General features: G+C 52.9%; 1 protein-coding gene across 4 annotated transcripts in view; it reads left to right on the plus strand.

Moving 5' to 3' along the window:
• The first annotated feature begins 15,653 nt into the window (after window positions 1-15,653).
• BICRA (BRD4 interacting chromatin remodeling complex associated protein) overlaps window positions 15,654-20,403 on the plus strand; it is a 97,943-nt gene continuing 93,193 nt past the window's right edge. The window contains exon 1 of one of the 4 annotated variants that reach the window (XM_003316479.5): window positions 15,654-15,834. The gene's annotated coding sequence lies outside the window, so the exon portion shown is untranslated. Of the gene's footprint in view, window positions 15,835-16,530; window positions 16,716-20,403 lie in introns of those variants that run through there. The other 3 variants (XM_009435940.4, XM_009435938.5, XM_009435941.4) reach the window with 3 other exon arrangements.

A 20,403-nucleotide genomic window follows, 5' to 3' on the forward strand; every position in this document is an offset into this window, starting at 1 on the left:
GCACATGGCCGAATTATGTAACAATTTAAAAAAACAGCAAACACTTTAATGACTGTAGATTACCTCTGGGGTCAAACCCCAAATCCCTGGTGTACCTGCAAGTCTGCCCTGTCCCTCAGACCATCTCAGCCAAACTGCTGACTTTCTAGCCACCTGCCTTTCCTCTTTCCCCAGTGCTAGGCCTTTGCATCTCCTCTTCCCTTCCACCCTCATCTGACAACTCTATTCATCTCACAAGTCTTAGCTGACTGGCCAGGAGCGGAGGCTCACACCTGTAATTCCAACACTTCAGGAGGCCAAGACCAGAGGGTTGCTTGAGCCCAGGAGTTCAAGACCAGCCTGGGCAACATGGTGAAACCCCATCTCTACAAAACATACAAAAAACTTAGCCAGGTATGGTGGCACGCATCTGTAGTCCCAGTTATTCGGGAGGCTGAAGTGGGAGGATCACCTAAGCCCAGGAAGTCAAGGCTGCAGTGAACCATGATCATACCACTACACTCCAGCCTGGGCGACAGACTGGGACTCTGTCTCAAAATTAAAATTAAAATTAAATTAGGCCAGGTGTGATGGCTCATGTCTGTAATCTCAGCACTTTGGGAGGCCAAAGTGGTCAGTTCACTTGAGGTCAGGAGTTCAAGACCAGCCTGGCCAACATGGTCTCTACTAAAGATACAAAAATTAGCTGGGCGTTGTGGCAGGCACCTGTAATCCCAGCTACTCGGGAGGCTGAGGCAGGAGAATGGTGTGAACCCGAGAGGTGGAGTTTGCAGTGAGCCAAGATAGCGCCACTGCACTCCAGCCTGGGCAACAGAGCGAGACTCCGTCTCAAAAAAAAAAAAAAAAATTAAACAACCTGGAGCTTGAGATCGGCACTGGAAGTAGGGAACAGGCTTGGCTCAGCGGCTTACACCTGTAATCCCATCCCAGCACTTTGGGAGGCCAAGGGGGACGGATCATTTGAGCTTCAGAGTTCAAGACCAGCTTGGCCAAAATGGTGAAACTGTCTCTACTAAAAATACAAAAAATTAGCCAGGTGTGGTGGTGGGTGCCTGTAATCCCAGCTACTTGGGAGGGAGGCTGAGGCATGAGAATCACTTGAACCCCGGAAGCGGAGGTTGCAGTGAGCAGAAATCACACCACTGCACTCCAGCCTGGGTGACACAGGGAGACTCCATCTCAAAAAAAAAAAAAAAAAAAAAAAAAAAGCTCAGTAGCTCAGGCCTATAATCCCAGCACTTTGGGAGGCCAAGGCGGGCAGATGACCTGAGGTCAAGAGTTCCAGACCAGCCTGGCCAACACGGCGAAACCCCATCTCTACTAAAAATACAAAAATGACTTGGTCGTGGTGGCGGGCGCCTGTAATCCCAGCTACCTGGGAGACTGAGGCAGAAGAATCGCTTGAACCCGGGAGGCAGAGGTTGCAGTGAGCCGAGATTGTGCCATAGCACTCCAGCCTGGGCAACTCTTTTGAGACAGAGCGAGACTCTGTCTCAAAAAAAAAAAAAAGAAGTGGGGGGCAATCTTGTGGGACTCAGCCTTCAACCTGTGGGATCTGATGCTGTCTCCAGGTAGATAGTGTCAGAAGTGAATTGAATTAGAGGACAGGCTGGTGTCCCCTGGGGGGAGAAGATCCCCCTTATATCTAGTGACAGAGCGTGTTGTGAGAGTGTCGTGGGACAAACTGTTTGTGTATTCCTCTATTCTCAGAATTCCCTGCACTGTCTTTTCCTAACAATTCCTCTTTATCCTCCTCCTCCTCCAGGAAGCCTTCCCAAACCCCAGGCTGGGTCAGGTGCCTGCTCTGAGCTCCCACATCCCCAGGACTCACTCCCCCTATCCACTTTAGGGAGAAGTCTGTAACCTCCACAGACCCGAGAGTTCCACGAGGTAGACCCCAGGGTCTCCCAGTAACCGCCACAGAGCAGATACTGACAAACACTCATTGCATTGACCTAACCTCACTCCACCACCATCTCCCCAGACCTCTCGGTTCTTGCCTTCCACCAGCCCCTCACCAACCATTTTTGGCTCTTCTCCTTGCCTATGCTGCTGCCATATGTGTGATTTTTTATTTTACTTAATTTAATTTAATTTATTTATTTAAGGTGGAGTCTTACTCTGTCACCTAGGCTGGAATGCAGTGGGGCCATCTTGGCTCACTGCAACCTTCGCCTCCCAGGTTCAAGTGATTCTCCTGCCTCAGCCTCCCCAATAGCTGAGACTACAGGCGCACACCACCACGCCCAGCTAATTTGTTTCTCTCTCTTTTTTTTGTTGTTGTTGTTGAGACGGAGTCTTGCTCTGCTGCCCACACTGGAGTGCAGTGGTGTGATCTCGGCTCACTGCAAGCTCCACCTCCCAGGTTCACACCATTCTCCTGCCTCAGCCTCCCAAGTAGCTGGGACTACAGGCGCCTGCCACCACGCCTGGCTAATTTTGTTTTATATTTTTAGTAGAGACGGGGTTTCACTGTGTTAGCAAGTATGGTCTCGATCTCCTGATCTCAAGTGATCCACCTGTCTCAGCCTCCCAAAGTGCTGGGATTATAGGTGTGAGCCACCGTGCCTGGTCTGTATTATTTTTTATTTTTATTTATTTAATTATTATTATTTGTTTTTGAGATGAAGTTTCACTCTTGTTACCCAGGCTGGAGTGCAATGGTGTGATCTTGGCTCACCACAACCTTCGCCTCCCAGGTTCAAGCAATTCTCCTGCCTCAGCCTCCCAAGTAGCTGGGATTACAGGGATGCACCACCACGATCGGCTAATTTTGTATTTTTAGTAGAGATGGGGTTTCATCATGTGGGTCAGGGTGGTATCCAACTCCTGACTTCAGGTGATCCACCCGCCTCGGCCTCCCAAAGTGCTGGGATTACAGGTGTGAGCCATCACACCCAGCCTTATTCCCCCCGCCGAGACAGAGTCTTGCTCTGTCGCCCAGGCTAGAGTGCAGTGGCAACATCTCGACTCACTGCAAACTCCGCCTCCTGGGTTCAAGCAATTCTCCTGCCTCAGCCTCCCGAGGAGCTGGGATTACAGGCATGTGCTACCAGGCCCAGCTAATTTTTGTATTTTTAGTAGAGACGGGGTTTCACCATGTTGGCCAGGCTGGTCTCGAACTCCTGACCCCGTGATCTGCCTGCCTCTGCCATCCAAAGTGCTGGGATAACAGGCGTGAGCTACTGAGCCCAACCAATTTTTAAAAATCATATATACTCAACACCTTTGCTTTAAAAAAACCCTTAAGCATTTTTTAAAATTCAATTTTATTTTATTTCAGATGGAGTCTTGCTGTTGTCGGCCTGGGCTGGAGTGCAATGGCGCGATCTCAGCTCACTGCAACCTCTGCCTGCCTCACCCTCCCGAGTAGCTGAGATTACAGGCGCCTGCCACCACACCTGGCTAATTTTTGCATTTTTAGTAGAGACAGGGTTTCACCATGTTGGCCAGGCTGGTCTTGAACTCCTGACCTCAGGCGATCCACTCACCTTGGCCTCCCAAAGGGCTGGGATTCCAACTATGAGCCACCGAGCCCGGCCTATTTTTTCCTCTTTTGATCGTGATGATTCTAGTGGGTGTGAGGTTGTATCTCATTGTGGTTTTGACTTCCATTTCCCTAATACTGATGACTGAGCATCCTTTCCGGTGTTTCTTGGCCATTTCCTCACCACCTTTTGCAAGCTGACCTCAGCCCTCACCACCTCACTGAACCATCATTTCCACCTTCACCAGTCCAGTGGTTTATCTTAATTTCCCTTCTTTTCTCTCTCAGCAACTTTGGACACTTCCTCCCTCGCCAGCCATTCTTGGTCTTCGTCTTCCTTTTCTGGAGAGAAATGTAAGAACTTAGGCCAGTTAGTTAACTTCTCTGTGCCTCGGTTCTTCATCTGTGAAATGAAGATGACAACAGCTCCTACTTCAAGGTTGCTGTGAAGATTCCATCAGCTAATGTATGTAAAGGGCTTAGAAGTGTTGGGAGGCCTTGGCCAGGCGCGGTGGCTCACGCCTGTAATTCCAGCACTTTGGGAGGCCGAGGCGGGTGGATCATGAGGTCAGGAGTTCAAGACCAGCCTGGCCAAGATGGTGAAACCCCGTCTCTACTAAAAATACAAAAAATTAGCCGGGCGTGGTGGCGGGCGCCTGTAATCCCAGCTACTCGGGAGGCTGAGGCAGAGAATTGCTTGAACCTGGGAGGTGCAGGTTGCAGTGATCGAAGATCGTGCCACTGCACTCCAGCCTTGGCAACAGACCAAGACTCCGTCTCAAAAAAAAAGAAGTGTTGGAAGGCCCAGGCAGGTGCATCATTGGAGCCCAGGAGTTTGAGTCCAGTCTGGGCAACATGGTGAAACACTGTCTCTACAAAAAATACAAAAATTAGTCAGGTGTGGTGGTGTGTGCCTTTATTCCCAGCTAGCCAGGAGGCTGAGGTAGGAGGATTGCTTGAGGCCAAGGGGTTGAGGCTGCAGTGAACTATGATTGCCTGTAGTCCCAGCTACTCGGGAGACTGAGGCAGGAGAATTTATGGAACCTGGGAGGTGGAGGTTGCAGTGAGCTGAGATCGCGCCACTGCACTCCAGCCTGGGTGACAGACGGAGACTCTGTCTCAAAAATATAAATAAATAGGCCAGGCGTGGTGGCTCACGCCTGTAATGCCAGCACTTTAGGAGGCTGAGTTGGGGAGATCACAAGGTCAGAAGATCGAGACCATCCTGGCCAACATGGTGAAACCCTGTCTCTACCGAAAATACAAAAATTAGCTGGGTGTGGTGGCGCATGCCTGTAGTCCCAGCTACTCTGGAAGCTGAGGCAGGAGAATTGCTTGAACCCAGGAGGCGGAGGTTGCAGTGAGCCAAGATTGCGTCACTGCACTCCAGCATGGCGACAGTGAGACTCTGTCTCAAAATAATAAAAATAAATAAATAATTTTAGGAAAAGTCACCAGAAATTCAAAACAAAAACAAACTCCGTTGCAGAAATCGGATGTGAAAATTGTTCACTTTCATTCAGAATCTGCGGGTCGGCCAGGCGCAGTGGCTCATGCCTGTAATCCCAGCACTTTGGGAGGCTAAGGCAGGCGGATCATGAGGTCAGGAGATACAGACCATCCTGGCTAGCACAGTGAAACCCCGTCTCTACTAAAAACACAAAAAATTAGCCAGGTGTGGTGATGGGCGCCTGTAGTCCCAGCTACTCCGGAGGCTGAGGCAGGAGAATGGCGTAAACCCGGGAGGCAGAGCTTGCAGTGAGCTGAGATCGTGCCACTGCACTCCAGCCTGGGCCACAGAGTGAGACTCTGTCTCAAAAAAAAAAAAAAAAAAAATCTGTGGGCTGAAGCCAGGTGCGGTGGCTCATGCCTGTAATCCCAGCACTTTGGGAGGCTGAGGTGGGTGGATAACAAGTTCAAGAGATCAAGACCATCCTGGCCAACATGGTGAAACCCCGTCTCTACTAAAAATACAAAAATTAGCTGGGTGTGGTGGCACACACCTGTACTCCCAGCTACTTGGGAGGCTGAGGCAGGAGAATAACTTGAAACCAGGAGGCGGAGGTTGCAGTGAGCTGAGATCACACCACGGCACTCCAGCCTGGCGACAGAGTAAGACTCTGTCTCAAAAAAAAAAAAAAAAAAAAAGAATAAACAGAATCTGCTTAAGATTCTTATATCTTTAGCTTTTAAAACAATACATCTAAAGACAGAAAATGTTTACATGGCACAGTGTAATGTGGTGATTAAGAGTATGAATTTTGGAGCAGGTGCAGTGGCTCACATCTGTAATCCCAGTACTTTGGGAGGCCAAGGCAGGAGGATCTCTTGAGCCCATGTGTTCGAGACCAGTCTGGGAAACAGGACAAGACCTCATCTCTACAGAAAAATAAAAATAGATTAGCCAAGCATGGTGGTGGCACCTGTGGTCCCAGCCACTGTGGAGGCTGAGGTTGGAGGATCACTTGGACCCAGGAAGTCAAGTGGTGAACACGTTGTTGCACTCCAGTCAGCGAGATCCCTGCTCGAAAAAAAAAAGTATAAATTTTGGAACAGGGCTGCAAATCCCTGTGCCCCCTGACTCTGACAATTTTGCAACTTCTCTATGACTCAGTTTCCATATCAGCAGGAGGTGATATTAGCATATCCTACCTGCTAGGATTGTTGGAGGCATTCAATGAGAGCATCCAAGTACAGAAAGAAGCTCGGTTAAGCATTACTTATAACTACATTGTAAATCCCCCTCTAGCCATGGGTGACTTTTATAGCCATCTGAACAATGTTTCACAAACCCTGTAGTAAAAAGGGGATGATCCGCCTGTCTCGGCCCCTCAAAGTGCAGGATTACGGGTGTGAGCCACCGCACTCAGCCGAGATCTGTTAACAGACTCCAAATCTCGACTTAGTCTCATTGCTGCAAGCGGTCTACTCATTCTCTCCTCCAGATCTTCGGGAACAGAGTAATAATAAAAATAAAAACCCAGCCAGCTCTTCCTCTGTCAGTGGTGTTGACCAGCAGAGGCCGCTTCCCTTCTTAAAGGGGCCTTTCCTAGTTTCGACTTTCTCTTCTCTTTCCTAAGATGGCCTGGTGCGTTTCTCCTGTCACCCTCCCCCAAGCATAGCCAAGGAAGCGGCCCCTCCCACATAGTTGGAATGTTAAATATCTCAGTGATGACTACAAGGCTTAAAGCAACAAATAAATAAAGCCACTCTCTTGAGTCAGAATATTTTATTTGGTGGTGCATGAGTAACAATACCCGATAAATGAAGACACAATCTTAGCGTGTTCTCTATCCCCCAAACGCTGCGGGGTGCAGGGGCTGCGGGGGCTGCAGGTGGGAGGTCCACAGCCTCTACCGCAGGAGCTCTAGGGCAAGAGCAGGAGCAAAGGGACATGTGGATGAAAACGGGAAATTCTCAGAATTTGTGTATTTATTGGATTTTTTGTGTGTATTTCTTTGAATGTTTTTGTGTATTTGATTTTTTTGTGTGTGCACGTATTTGAATATTTTGTGTGTATTTTTTTGAATAGGTGACACTAGGCTCAAACTTTACAAAGGTAGAAAAAGACCTAACATCCATCCACCCCTGTTTCCCCACGGAAAACTGCTGTGACCAGTTTGCTTTTTTTTTTTTTCTCCCTAGACAAAGTCTCGCTCTGTCACCCAGGCTGGAGTGCAGTAGCGGCTCACCGCAACCTCCGCCTCCCAGGATCAAGCGATTCTCCTTGCTCAGCCTCCCGAGTAGCTGGGATTACAGGCGCGCGCCACCATGTCCGGCTAATTTTTTGTATTTTTAGTAGAAATGGGGTTTTGCCATGTTGGCCAGTCTGGTCTCGAACTCCTGACCTCATGTGATCCGCCCGCCTCGGCCTCCCAAAGAGCTGGGATTACAGGCGTGAGCCACCGCACCCTGCCGCAGTTTGCTTCTGCTTTTCAAGATATTCTGTGTATTTAACAAGCAAAAGCTTGTATTTTTTCATCTCCACCTTTTACATTTTTATACCTTTTTTTTTCTCCTCTCCTACCTTGTCAGGCTACATAGCTCATACCGTGTCAGTTCAAGTATCCCTTCCTCGTTTTACGGTGACTCCGCATCCCATTGCGGGCCGCACCACTGCTTATCTGAGTCCCCCATCGATGGACAACTAGGTTGTTTCTGGTCTTTTTTTTTTTTTTTTTCCACAAATTTTTACGAGAACAACAACAAAAAAAACAATGCTACTCAACCTCACCCCTTGGTTAGTGTTTGTCAAAAAACGGACAGGCAGAAGCCCCAACCTGCGCCCCCCAACGCCCGACTCTCCGCATCCGCCGAGGGTACCCCAGCTCCAGGGATCGCGGTGCTCAGGGACCGCGCGTCCAGGGCTGGCCCTGCCTCCCAGAAGCTGTCAGGCGGCGGCCGTGGCCCGCTGTAGCCCCGCCCCGTGGCCCGCCCGCAGTAGGCCCGATTCAAATCTGGCCAATGATAGTGTGTAAACAAACCCAGGCCCCGCCTCCCGACGAATAATCCCCCGACCGGCGAGAGGCCCATTTAACCCGATGGGGGGTTGGGGTTGGGACGGTGATGGAGTCGTGGCTCCGCCCCCAGACCTGGGCCAATAGGCGGCTGGGCTCCGCCCCCGGCACTTGCCGCGCTGAGGACCCGAGGCAGGGCTGGGCGCGCAGTTGCCTGATTTCGCGGCGGCTCGCAGTCTGGGCGCTCCGGGCGCTCGGCGCGGGCGGGCAGGGCCAGGAGCTGGGGCGGCGCACTCCGCGGTCCCAGCCGCATTTGAAGGGAGCGGTCAGAGGGCGGAGATCGCCCCGGCATCAATGCCCTCTCATCCCCCTCTTTATTTCCACCGCCTAGCTGCTAAAATCCGGACCCGGAAACGTCTCCAATGGAAACTTGTTGCCCTCGCCCTTATTTAACAGAACCTGGAGGGGACGCAGGGGTGTTTTTGGATTGGGCAAGGCTTTTCATTTCTTTCCTCTGGTTCTTACATGCATACGGGAAAATGCACGTATCTTGTGCGCCGCTCTACAGAAAACTAAAACTCCATGTGGCACCAGCAGCCTCCCAGGTCGAGAAACAACTTGGATTGGAGAAATTTTCTTTTCGTTTCTTTGCTTTTCTTTCTTTCTTTCTTTCTTTTTTTGAGACGGAGTTTCGCTCTTGTCGCCCAAGCTGGAGTGCAATGGCGCGATCTCGGCTCACCCACAACCTCCGCCTCCCGGGTTCAAGCGATTCTCCTGTCTCAGCCTCCCGAGTAGCTGGGATTACAGGCATGCGCCACCACGCCTTGCTAATTTTTGTATTTCTAGTAGAGACGGGGTTTCTCCATGTTGGTCAGGCTGGTCTTGAACTCCCGACCTCAGGTGATCCTCCCGCCTTGGCCTCCCAAAGTGCTGGGATTACAGAAGTGAGCTACCGCGCCTGGCCTGAACATTTTCATAATAAAATGTTTGGGGACAGGGGCAGATTTGGGTGCCTGACAATACACTCCCATTGAAGAGATGAGAAAATGGAGGAGCTGGAGAAGTGACTTGCCCTAGGTTCATCTGGTGACTCAGCCACAGAACACCTGGGTGTACTGATTTAGTCCCCACCCTGCCTGGCTGGCCTTGGGGACAAGTCGCTGAACCTGTCTGGGTCTGACTGCCTAACTCAGTGCTTAACCTAGGACTCATAACTTGCGCCTGATTCTCAAATAGAAGGGGCGTGTCACTCCCGAAGGACAGCAGGTCTCTTTCGATCTGGGCCCATATTGATCCCCAACACTGGTCTTTGGTCATCCCTTTGGCTGTCTCTGACCTTCCCCACTGATTCTAGAACAGTGTGGACCACACTCACTCATTAACTCTGAAACTTGGACAGGCTTTCCAGGATGCCAGGGGACAGACAGGACAGAGCAGGAAAAACAGACGTTTGCTCTCCCAGGGCAGGGATTGCCAGGGAATCAATGCCCTTTGATCCACCCCCTTAGTTCCACTGCCTGGTAGCTAAAACCCAGATGCTGTACCAAGGGATCGTGTAAAGAATTCCATTTGAGAATCATATGCAAGTTATGAGTCCCCCATTAAGAACTGAGTTGGTGCCTGTAATCCCACCACTTTGGGAGGCCAAGATGGGGGGATCACTTGAAGCCAAGAGTTCGAGACCAGCCTGGCCAATATGATGAAACCCTGTCTCTACTAAAAATACAAAAACTAGCTGGGCATGGTGGCGGGTGCCTGTAATCCCAGCTGCTTGGAATCGCTTCAACCCTTGGAGGCGCGCGTTGCAGTGAGCTGAGATTGCGCCACTGCACTCCAGCTTGTGTGACTGTCAAGAAACAAAGAAAGAGAAAGAAAGATAGAGAGAGAAAGAGAAAGGAAGGAAGGAAGGGTGAGGTGGCTCATGCCTGTAATCCCAGAACTTTGGGAGGCCAAGGCGGGCAGATGACAAGGTCAGGAGTTCAACACCAGCCTGACCAATATGGTGAAAACCCGTCTCTACTAAAAATACAAAAAATTCGCTGGGCGTGGTGGTATGCGCGCATCTGTAGTCCCAGCTACTTGGGAGGCTGAGGCAGGAGAATTGCTTGAACCTGGGAGATGGAGGTTGCAGTGAGTCAAGATTGAGCCACTGCATTCCATCCTGGGCGACAGAGCAAGACTCCATCATCTAAAAAAAGAAAGAACGAGAGAGAGAGAGAGAGAGAGAGAGAGAGAAAGGGCTGGGCACGGTGGCTCATGCTTGTAATCCCAGGACTTTGGGAGGCTGAAGGCAGGTGGATCACTTGAGGTCAGGAGTTCAAAACCAGCCTGACCAACATGGTGAAACTCTGTCTGTACTGAAAAAAATAAAAATAAACATTTGCTGGGCATGGTGGTGCACACCTATAATCCCAGCTACTTGGGAGGCTGAGGCAGGAGAATTGCTTGAACCTGGGAGGCGGAGGTTGCAGTGAGCCGAGATCGCGCCATTGCACTCCAGCCTGGGCAACAAGAGTGAAACTCCATCTCAGAAAAAAAGAAGAGAGGATAGAGAGAGAAGGGAAGGAAGGAAGGAGGAAAGAGAGAAAGAAAAAGGAGAGAAAAAGAGAAAGAAAGAGAAGAAAAGAAAAGAAAAAAGAAAAAGAAAGAAGTAACTGAGCTGAGCAGTCAGACCCAGACAGGTTCAGCGACTTGTCCCAGGGTCACTCAGGCAGGGTGGGGACTAATGGCTATCAGCCATGGCTAGGCATGGGGCTGGCCTCTTTTTATCTTTTTTTGAGATGGAGTTTCGCTCTCGTTGCCCAGGCTGGAGTGCTATGGCGCGATCTCGGCTCACTGCAACCTCCGGCTTCCGGATTCAAACAATTCTCTGTCCTCAGCCTCCTGATTAGCTGGGATTACGGGCATGTGCCACGATGCCCAGCTAATTTTGTATTTTTGGTAGAGATGGGGTTTCTCCATGTTGGTCAGGCTGGTCTCAAACTCCCGACTTCGGGTGGTCCACCTGCCTCAGCATCCCAAAGTGTTGGGATTACAGGCATGAGACACCGTGCCCGGCCTGAGTTTTTTTGGTTTTTTGAGACGGAATCTCCCTCTGTCACCCAGGCTAGAGTGCAGTGGCGCGATCTCAGCTCACTGCAACCTCCCTCTTTCGGGTTCAAGCGATTCTCCTCCCTCAGCCTTCCAAGTAGCTGGTACTACAGGTGCGCACCACCACGCCCAGCTAATTTTTTCTGTTTTTGTAGAGATGGGGTTTCGCCGTGTTGCCCAGGCTGGTCTCGAACTCCTGAGCTCTGGCAATCTGCCCACCTCAGCCTCCCAAAGTGCTAGGGTTACGGGCGTAAGCCACTGCACGGGGCCAGGGCTGGCTTCTTGTTGGTGTCCTCTGCACCCTACCAGAGCCATTCCAAGTGGCATGGCCCCAAGACCATCTCCCTAAGAGGTCAGGTGTGTGTATGAGGTGGGTGGATGTTGTTAATATCTATTCAGCAAACTTTTATTGAGCATTTACTAAGCACCAAGCACTGTTTTAGGGGCAGTGGATATTCTACAATGTACCAAAGGAACCTGGGAACTGCCAAAAAGGGCATGACCAAGGGAGGTAAACTGAGGCCCGCAAACCGAGGCTAATTAAGCGACTTATTTGCTTACTTGCTTGTTGGCTGTGTTGCCTAATAGATTGTGAGTTGTGTGGGAGGCAAATAGATTGTGAGTTGTGTGGGAGGCAAATAGATTGTGAGTTGTGTGGGAGGCAGGAACCCGGGTGGTGTTGGTCACCACAGGATCCTTGACACACTAGATACTAAAAAAATATGAATGAATAAACTCTGACGAAGTCTCCAGTGAGTCCCCTAGTTCTGAGTCCCCCGGGGCTGGCAGCTATGACAGAAACACAAGTGCTACACTTCAGGTCCCAGTGTACAGTGAAGGCTTCAGATGAGGGCTGCGTCTCACTTAGTGGGTGCGTGACTGGGCAAAACACTTCCCTTCTCGGAGCCAATTGAGTTTTCTACACTGTATGATGGGGGTAACTAAAGGTCTCTCCCCTGTGGGCAGTTCTCATCAGAAACTGTGTTCACCACCCAGTTAACACTCTAAAAGTGTAGCTCCATCAGTGGCTGTGGAAGTACAGAGTTAGGAAGACTCAGACTATACAAACATAAAGTAAAAAAAGTGTATACTGCTGCTTCTCAGAGGGTCCACACACCTCCAGTGGGTGGTGGATGATCACTGCTTGTTTTTGTTTTTTTGTTTGCTTGTTTGTTTTGTTTTTGAGATGGAGTCTCACTTTTGTTGCCCAGGCTGGAGTGCAATGGCGTGATCTCGGCTCACTGCAACCTCCGCCTCCCAGGTTCAAGCGATTCTCCTGCCTCAGCCTCCCCAGTAGCTGGGATTACAGGCGTCTTCTACCACGCCCAGCTACTTTTTGTATTTTTGTAGAGATGGGGGGGGGGTTTCACCATGTTGGCCAGGCTGGTCTCGAACTCCTGACTTCAGGTGATCCACCTGCCTTGGCCTCCCAAAGTGCTGGGATTACAGGCGTGAGCCACCGCGCCCGGACTTGTTTTTGTTTGAGACGGAGTCTCACTCTCGCCCAGGCTGGAGTGCAGTGGCGTGATCCCGGCTCACTGCAACCTCTGCCTGCCGGGTTCAAGCAATTCTCCTGCCTCAGCCTCCAGAGTAGCTGGGATTATAGGTGTGCGCCACCATGCCTGGCTAATTTCTTTTGTGTTATTATTATTATTTTTTTGAGACAGTCTTGGGGTGTTGCCAGGCGGGAGTGCAGTGGCGCAATCTGAGCTCACTGCAACCACCACCTCCCGGGTTCAAGTGATTCTCCTGCCTCAGCCTCCTGAGTAGCTGGGAACACAGGCACATGCCACCACGCCTGGCTAATTTTGGTATTTTTAGTAGAGACGGGGTTTCACCATGTTGGCCAGGCTGGTCTCGAACTCCTGACTTCAGGTGATCCACCTGCCTCGGCCTCCCAAAATGCTGGGATTACAGGCATGAGCCACCGTGCCCGGCCTGTTTGTTTGTTTGTTTGTTTGTTTGTTTTGAGACAGACTCTTGCTCTGTTGCCCAGGCTGGAGTGCAGTGGCGCAATCTTGGCTCACTGCAGCCTCGACCTCTGGTGTTCAAGCAATTCTCGTGCCTCAGCATACACCACCATGCCGGGCTAATTTTTGTATTTTTAATACATTAGATTTTGTAATTTTTGTATTTTCGCTGCGTTGAACAAGATGCTCTGGAACCCCTCACCTCAAGTGATCTGCCTGCCTTGGCCTCCCAAAGTGCTGGGATTATGGGTGTGAGCCCCTACACACCTGGGCCATGGAGGCTTTTTTTTTCTTTTATTGCATGATGCCTAGGTTTGGGGTACGAATGAGCCCGTCACCCAGGTACTGAGCATAGTACCTGAAAGTTAGTTTTGTTTTGTCTTTTTTTTTGAGACAGAGTCTCACTCTGTCGGCCAGGCTGGAGTGCAATGGCATGGTCTCGGCTCACTGCAACCTCTGTGTCCCGGGTTCAAGCGATTCTCCCACTTCAGCCTCCCAAGTAGCTGGGACTACAGGCATGTGCCACCATGCCGGGCTAAGTTTTGTATTTTTAGTAGAGACAGGGTTTCACTATGTTGGCGAGGCTGGTCTTGAACTCCTGATCTCGTGTTCCTCCTGCCTCGGCCTCCCAAAGGGCTGGGATTACAGGCATGAGCCACCATGCCCGCCCCCGAAAGTTAGTTTTTCAACATTTGTCTCCTATCCCTACGTCCCCACTCTGGTAGTCCCCAGTGTTTATCTGTCCCATCTTCATGTCCATGCATACCCAATGTTTAGCTCCCACTTATAAGTGAGAAGATGAGGTATTTGGTTATCTGTTCCTGTGTCAATTTGCTTAGGATAATGACCTCCAGCTGCATCTGTGTTGCTGCACAGGACATTATTTCATTATTTATTTATTTATTTATTTTTGAGACAGTCTTGCTCTGTTGCCCAGCCTGGAGTGCAACGGCGCTATCTCGGCTCACTGCAACCTCCGCCTCCCAGGCTCAAGTAATTCCCCTGCCTCAGCCTCCCGAGTAGCTGGGACTACAGGTGCCCGCCACCACACCCAGATAATTTTTGTATTTTCAGTAGAGATGGGGTTTCCCTTTGTTGGCCAGGCTGGTCTCCAACTCCTGACCTCAAGTGATCCACCTGCCTCGGCCTCCCAAAGTGCTGGAATTACAGGTGTGAGCCATCGCACCAGGCTTCATTCTTTTTTTATGACTGCATAGTATTCCATGGTGTACATTTATCACATTTTCTTTATCCAATCCACTGTTGATGGGCACCTGAGTTGATTCCATGTCTTTGCTATTGTAAATAGTGTTGCGGTGAACACCACTGTACTAAGTTATAGATCTATCATGCTTTTATGTTTGGGACATTGCATAAGGTATTCACTTGTGGAACTGATAACTTCCTTTTTACTTACTAATGATAATGGCCAGCATTTATATGGCACTTCCTCTCAGGTGCAGCTCTCCCTAGCTCATTCTTCCTCATGACCCTATGAAATGAGGCCTATTATTATCAGCATGTTAAAGATGAGGACACACAGAGGTGAGGTAATTTGTCCACTGTCACACAGCAAGAAAGTGGCAAAGGCAGGATATGAACCAGGGGCTGACTGGTTTCAGTCAGGGCCCTTACCCTCTGTGGTCTCTCACAATTAATTTCTTCTTCTTCTTTTTTTTTTTTTTGAGACAGGGTCTTGCTGTCTCCCAGACTGGAGTGCAGTGGCATGACTATGGGGAACTACAACCTCGACTTCCTGGACTCAAGCGATCCTCCTGCCTCAGCCTCCCAAGTAGCTGGGACTACAAGCACACACCACCATGCTGGGCTAATTTTTGTTTGGACAGGGTCTCGCTATGTTGCCCAGGCTGGATAAATTATTATTATTATTACTATTTTTGAGACAGAGTTTCCCTCTTGTCGCCCAGGCTGGAGTGCAATGGTGTGATCTCGGCTCACTGCAACCTCTGCCTTCCGGATTCAAGCGATTCTCCTGCCTCAGCCTCCCAAGCAGCTGGGATTAGAAGCGTGCACCACCACGCCCAGCTAAGTTTTGTATTATTAGTAGAGAAGGGGTTTCACCATGTTGGCCAGGCTGGTCTCGAACTCCTGACCTCAGGTGATCTACCCTCCTCGGCCTCCCAAAGTGTTGGGATTACAGGTGTGAGCCACTGCGCCTGGCCGATAAATTATTAAAAAAAAAATACGTTGAAGTAAATATTATGGGTAGTACCGCCAAGATACTAGAACACATGTTAAGGCTTAAAAAAACAGAGGCCGGGCACTTTGGGAGGCCGAGAATAGCTTGAACCCAGGGGACGGAGGTTGCGGTGAGCCTAGATCGTGCCACTGCACTCCAGCCTGGGCGAAAGAGCGAAACTCCGTCTCAAAACAAAACAAAATATAACACAACAACAAAATCACAATCTGTCTCGATTACTCATTTATTCAACCCGAATTCACCTACTGTGTGCACGAGCTTTTCTAGAGCACTGGGGAGGCAGAAGGGACTAAAACAAAGTATAAATCTCCCTGGGCTGCAAGCCTCCGGAGGGCAGGTCCGGGGGCTCTGTGTCCCCACTGGGCCCCCAGCACCGCGCAGCGCACACAGTGGGCGCTCACCAAGCGCTCGCTAAGGGCAACGCGTGAATCCGTGTCCCGCCAGCAGGGCGTTTACGGCCTGGTGGGGCGGAAACGGACCCGACACCACCGCGGCGTCCTGGGGCTTCTGGGAATCCCATCAGCGCGGCCAGAGCGGCCGGGGACAGGCTCCGAGGCAGGCCCGACCCGCCTCCCCGGCGCCGCCGTGGCTCGACGGAGACCAGCTAGGGTGAGTGATCGAGCCAGGCCTGGGGTCCCGGCCTGTCACCCCGAAGTCCCCGCCGCCTTCCACCCTGTCAGGCTCCAACTCCGGGCTCCGGCGCGGTCCCACCTCCGGGGGGAACTCCTCTCCATCCCCTCCATTTCCTTCATCCTCGACTCCCGCTATCTTTTCGAACCTGCGGCGCTCCCCCTGGACGCGTCCTCCCGCCGGACGACCGTCCTCCGCCTAGGGGGACGCGCCCAGGACGCACGGCGCCCCCTCCCCAGCCGGACCGGCGGTCTGGGAGCGCGGATCCCTTCAGCTCCCCCGCGCCCCAGCATCCAGATCACGGCTCGAGGCAGTCGACAAACTACACCCGAGCTCGAGCAGGCGCGCCCCTGAACCCCCGGGACTGGGGCTGGGGGCGGGGGCGGCGCCGGCGCGGAGGGCCCAGTCCCCGGACGTCCGCAGCCTCCCATTGGCTCCGGGGCCCGCCGCTCGGCCTGGCGGGGCCGGGGCTGGTCCGCCCGGACGCGGGGCGGGGATTCCTGAAGCCCCTCCTCCGGCGAGGGCGGAGGGAAGAGGAGGAGGAGGAGGAGGAGGAAGAGGAGGGGGGGCGGAACACAAAACCTGAGAGGTTTTTTTTTTTTTTCCGTTTGCATTTAATTAAAAAAAATTTTTTTTTTTTGCATACCCGAGGGGCGCTCCCCGGAACGGGCGCGGGCCCGGGGCGCGCGGGCCTGGGCGCGGGGCGGCGGCGGGGGCCCGGCAGCGGCTGCCGAGCGGCCGCCATGCGATCAGGCAGTGCGCTGACCGGCCCGGCCGGCCGGCCCCTTCTGGGTCCTCCCTTTGCAGCCCGTGCGGGGCCGTCTCGGAGACCCCGCGCCGACGGCTGCTCAAACATCAGGGTGAGTTTCTCACAATGTAGCAATTTCTCTTTAAATCTCTTAACTCTCTCTACCTGCGAGTCGGGGCTGTGACAGGGCGCAAAAGCGAGGGGGGAGTGGGGGTTGGCGGCGAGGGTGTGTGTGGGGGGAGCCGGAGCCTGGGCCGAACCCACCCCCGCGACACTCACACACTCAGCCCCCCAGCCGGGGCGCAGCGCCCGCTGCCTCCTTTTTTTTTTTTTTTTTTTCCCTGCTCGGCGCCCACCGCCACCGGCACCCCCAGCCCCGCGTCTCTTCCACCACCGCCGCCGCCCCGATCCTACGGGGACCCCCCCCCCAACCGGCTTCCCTGCCCAGACCCGGCGCCCAGTGCCTCCCCGGCCCTCCCGCCGGCTGCCGGGGATACAATGGAGCGGCGGAGAGAGGAGACTTAACGTTCCACGGGGGGAGGGGCGCGGAGACCCCCTCCCCGGCCCGGCCCCCTCCCCTCGCCCCGCTCCCCGCCTTTCGGGGAAGGCGAAGGCCACCGGGCAGCGGGCGGTGATCTCCCGGCCGGAGGCGGAGAGCCTGCATCTCCCCGCCTCGCTCGGCCCCTGCGCCCCCTCCCCAAATCCCTCCCGTGGGTGTCGCGGACAGTGGGGGGCCCTGGAAAGCTGGGGAGGGATGGATGGGGAAGGAGGCCACCGGGGCTCCCCCCTCCGCACCGCCCCTAAACAATGAAAGGAGTTGACTTGACCCCCAGCCCCCGGCAGTAGAGGGAGGTGACCCCCTCCCCCACCCCCAGCTGAGGCTCATCCCGGAGGGGGCCGTTACGGGGGTGGGGGGGTGAGCGCCTCCTGTCACTTCCCGAGGTTCGGGGCGGCCCCCCATCTCCTCCCCCTCGGCCTGGGAACGGGAGGCACCAGGCCCGGCCGGGGCACCGCGCTCGGGTGGTGACCTTTAGACAAAGGCAGCCCTTTCCCCGGGGTGAGCCCGGACGAGCTGGGCCTGCGGCCTCCCCGGGCCCCTGCGGAGGGCAGCCAGGCCGCGGGCACCCGGAGGGAGGGATGGAGGAGGAGGGAGGAGGGATGGAGCCATCTGGTTTTCCCATCCCCGGCTGCCCCTCGTCTGCTTCCCCGACTCCTGTCACGGGCGGCCGCGGGGAGACGAGGGACCAGGGGCTGCTTGGGCCTTGGTGCGCGGCCAGCCGGGAGGACCGGGCAAGGAGCCGCGGGAGGGCTAGGCTCGGGCTCGGGCGCCGGCGGTGATTGGGAGGCACTGCGGCTTCTTCCTCTCCGCGCCCCTTTGTTTTGCTTTGTGGTTCTGAGCAGCTGAACTTCCCGGGAGGTGGGGTCAGAGGCCGCGGTGTCAGCTCTCCCGGGGAGGCCCAGGTGACAGGTCCTAGCTCTCTGGTGTCCCCATCCTGGTGGGCTGCAGTCTGTGCCCGGGCCCATGCCCTGACCATCGTCCCCTTTTGTCACCCCCCCCCCCACACACACACCTACCTACCCACCCCATAGTATAATACAGATCTAGGGGTGCCTTTCTCTTACACCTCTTTACGGAGGGCACTTGAAAGGGAAACTAGAAACATCCAAGGCATCAAGGCCTGAGATTCATGATAAGCTCTCTGTGCTTTTAACCTCTCCCAGCACCTGGGGTGGGTGTGGGGGGCTTTGTCAACTCTGACCTGCCCTGGGTCATGAGAAAACGGGAGGACAACTCAGGAAGCACCCCCTTCCCATGCACTGGTAGGACTTTTGGGACATGTTGACATCCCTTGCCTTCCCTCATAGCTCCCCGCTCAAGATGGAAATATTAATAACAATATCAAACTAGGGAGCTTTATTCCACTGCTGCTAAGTACATTACACGCTGGCCACAGTCCAAGGAGGAAATAGAGACGGGACAGACATTATTCTCGTTTTCCAGACAGGTTCATGGAGGCTCAGAGAGGTTAAGAAGCTTGCCCAGGGTCACACAGCCCTGGGTCACACAGAGCCCCAATTTGTAACCTCCTGGAGTTTTTCCAGCTTAGCTCAAAACTGTTAAGCTCTTCTTCTGTCCCACCCTTTGGCATTTTGTCCCCCTGACTTCAGTGGACCTGGTTCGGAAATGTAGATAATACTTAGAAGAAGCGGCCAGATTTTTTTTTTCCCTAGGAGCTGGTTTTGAGAAGGGGTAAGATGCATCTCGAAGTTGGGCTGAGGGCAGGATCATTTCACTTGTGGCTGGAATGGAGACTTGCCTGCAGGAACTGAGAACTGAAGGTGTGTGAGGAGTGGGGGAGGGGGAGCCCCAGGCCTGGCCAGTGATGGGCTCGGGGTACCTGGGAGCTGGCCCCACTGTCATCTTCTCCCTTCTCTACCTGAGCGGGGGACTTGGCCCCATTTGCTGCTACTCAGCCCTGAAGTAGAGAAGAGAGAAGCTGAACTGTTTGGGACTGTTGATGTCTGGTTGTTCCTATGCCCTGTGACCCACTGTCGCTTTGCCACACCATGGCCCTTTGATGCAGCTAGCGGAGAACTTTCTTGCCTGTTCTCCTTGGCATGATCCACTCTGTAACCTTAGGCAGGTCATTTAACTGCTGGTCCTGTTTTCTCATCTGCAAGTGGGGGTAATTATAGTTCCTTTAAGTGACCTGGAGGTGGGTAAAAGTATTATCCAAACGTGTCATTCATCTTTATCATTCAGCAGGCCGGGTACGCAGTGTGGGCACAGGGGAGGAATGTCAACTGGTGGCATTTAATTTTTTTTTTTTTTTTTTTGAGACAGAGTCTCGCTGTGTTGCCCAGGCTGGAGTGCAATGGCCTGATCTTGGTTCACTGCAACCTCTGCCTCCCAGGTTCAAGCGATTGTCCTGCCTCAGCGTCCGGAGTAGCTGGGATTACAGGCACCCACCACCACACCTGGCTAAATTTTGTCTATTTAGTAAAGACGGGATTTCGCCATGTTGGCCAGGCTGGTCTTGAGGTCCTGACCTCAGGTAATCTGACTGGCATTTAAATTTAAGGCCGGGTGCCATGGCTCACACCTGTAACCCAACACTTGGGGAGACCGAGGCTGGAGGATTGCTTGAGCCCTGGATTTTAAGACCAGCCTAGGCAACACGGTGAGACCCTGTGTCTACAAAAAATGAAAAAATTAGTTGGGCATGGTGGCACTCGCCTGTGGTCCTAGCTACTTGGGGGTGCTGAGGTGGGAGGATTGCTTGAGCCTAGGAGTTTGAAGCTGGGGTGAGCCGTGATTGTGCCACTGCTCTCAAGCCTGGGCAAGAGTGAGACCCTGTCTCAAAAAAAAAATAAATAAATAAATAAAATAAAAAATGTAAAGGTGAATAGCAGAACACCTTTGCCCCAGAAGAATTCCCTGTGGTCTGGGAAGGCCAACTGCAAACGAACAATTCCCCTTCAGTGACACCCACCCTCTGAGCGCTTTGGGGACTAGGCCCCTACCCCTTCAGCACTTTACCCATGCGGAATACATGCTTAGCTGTAGGGGCTGGGGGGCTGAGGGAGAGGGGCTGGGGGGCTGAGGGAGAGGGGCTGGGGGGCTGACGGAGAGGGGCTGGACCCAGCTCACCCGGTGTAGGAGGTAATAACAGGTGATCTTGCCATTTTACAGATGGGGAAACTGAGGCCAGGGGAAGCATGTTCCACGGCCGAGCTGGGACTCCAAGCCAGACGGCAGAGACTAGTGGTGGGGATTCCGTATTTGTCAATAGAACTGG

This window comes from Pan troglodytes, chromosome 20, assembly GCF_028858775.2.
Source record: "Pan troglodytes isolate AG18354 chromosome 20, NHGRI_mPanTro3-v2.0_pri, whole genome shotgun sequence".
Classification (NCBI taxonomy): domain Eukaryota; kingdom Metazoa; phylum Chordata; class Mammalia; order Primates; family Hominidae; genus Pan; species Pan troglodytes.